This window comes from Poecilia latipinna, unplaced genomic scaffold, assembly GCF_001443285.1.
Source record: "Poecilia latipinna isolate Pla-1442-1.1 unplaced genomic scaffold, P_latipinna-1.0 Scaffold774, whole genome shotgun sequence".
Classification (NCBI taxonomy): domain Eukaryota; kingdom Metazoa; phylum Chordata; class Actinopteri; order Cyprinodontiformes; family Poeciliidae; genus Poecilia; species Poecilia latipinna.
This window is the reverse complement of record NW_015113390.1, coordinates 136,395-138,279: the sequence shown is the minus strand read 5'-3', so window position 1 is coordinate 138,279 and position 1,885 is coordinate 136,395. Positions and strand designations below refer to the sequence as shown.

Genomic DNA, 1,885 nt, shown 5'->3' with positions numbered 1-1,885 from the left:
CCCACAAGATGATGCCCTGGGCAGTTGCCCATGTTGCCCGTATCAGAAACCGCCACTGGTGCCCAGTCACAACAGGTGAACTACATTGATAACAACTAATATGACAATGGTAATTTTTTTTTTTTTTCTACTTGAGAATTTGGACACATATAATTGTGATCTTCAAATATTCAAAATATGCAATAAATTTGGAAGGGATGAAGGTAAAATATGGGTTGGTGCATCTATTTTAACAAGGTGTGGCTAAAAAAAATCTCTATCACCGTAAAACTTGAAAACACAGAAAAGAATTTCTCTAAAAGTCTGCTTTCCTCTCAGACTAGTTAAACTGCGTCACTGCAAAAGGTCATTACAGATTTTTTTGTCCACTGATGTGAAAAATGGCTGCCTCCCACAGCTTTAACCTCACTCCTGCAGATCTTTTTTTTTTTTTTTGCCTTTTTGCTTTTCAAATCTATAGGTGATTCAGACTCACATCTTCCACAAATTCTCAGGGGACGCAGAACAAAACCAAATAAATCTAAACATGCACAATATTGTGATCAGAGGCCCACCATTTCTTGTACAACCTTGTTTTTAAGGCTCTTCAAGCTATAATTTGGTTAAAAGAGAATATGCAGCAAGTGAGAAATGTCAATAGTTCATGCAGTGGAGCTTGATGCTTCAGCAGAATAAGTCCCCGAGAGCAAAGGAAGTCTACTTAACATGCTTAACAATACTGCACCTTCCTGAACCAAGCAATAGGAAGGCTGTATAGACTGAGAGCTTGATATGCAGACAGGCATGGCAGGACAACAGCAAGCAATAAACATGCTAATTTAGGAAAGTGTAACAACCACTTATCTGGAGCCAAAAAAATGTCACATCAAAATGGCTCATAGCATTTTCTGCACATCTACAACCAACAGAGAGGCAGGAGCTAGACGCTGCAACAAGCACCGAGGCAGAAGGTTGAGTGTTTAGTTTTTTGCCTTCCACTCACAACTTATAAAATATTAAAGGAATATTTGATTAGAATAACATAATCATCACTTCTGGCATTTACATATAAAGTGTAAACTTTCAATAGAATAATGCCTCTGCCAGAGGACAGGATAATATTGTTTGTGGAAAATATCTGGAGCCTTTTATTTCTTTGGCCCGTCGCTACATAGAGTATGAAAGATGGTGTGCGTGTGTAGGCGTGTGTGTGTGTGTGTGTGTGTGTGTGTGTTTGTAATGTGTGCCTTATTAGAATACAGACAATTTCACTTTGTGAAAAGGAGAGGAAATGTGGAGAAATATTAAACCGGGTATTACCACATACAAGCCAAATGAGGCTTTGCGTTTCTTTAAGGACTTCACTTTCGCATATCATCTATACATATGAGACTAGGTTTCCCGAGTCCGGGTATGTTTAAATCTTTAAAAGTCACTTGGCATTGAGGGAAATTGTATGCTGTAAGCTTTGAAAAATATTTATCTCACTGAGTAGCAAAGCCACAAGTGGTTCTTCTCTGGAGTGAGATATGATAATTCTTTTGTGTTCCCAGCGAGGACATACAACTAGATGAGAATGTTGCTCTTAACCTGGTGATTTGAAAAGAGACGTTTCAGGATTCCAGGAAGAAGCACAAATTATGTCAGATAAATCTTGGGTGATTCTGGAAAAAGCAATTGCAGGATGATGAAATGGCAGCATGATTGCTGGCCATCAGTTTGTTTGTTGTCACTACATTGGCGTTGTCCTTGAAGAAATAAACGGGATCATTGCACACCAGAAGACACTAGAAATTATGCTATAGATTTCTCTTCTGACAGCGAGTATCTGGAGGGTGAGGTCCCAGTAGACCACCACAGTGCCTCCTAATAGAATTGGAAATGTGCCACAAGAAAAAAAAAAAAA

At 38.8% G+C, this 1,885-nt stretch overlaps 1 long non-coding RNA gene across 1 annotated transcript in view; it reads left to right on the top strand.

Annotated features, from left to right (window-relative positions):
- The first annotated feature begins 818 nt into the window (after positions 1–818).
- The window catches only part of LOC106955895 (uncharacterized), a 16,242-nt gene continuing 15,175 nt past the window's right edge, over positions 819–1,885 (top strand). Inside the window, exon 1 of the long non-coding RNA XR_001426674.1 lies at positions 819–828. This is a non-coding gene — a long non-coding RNA (uncharacterized LOC106955895). The remainder of the gene's footprint in view (positions 829–1,885) is intronic.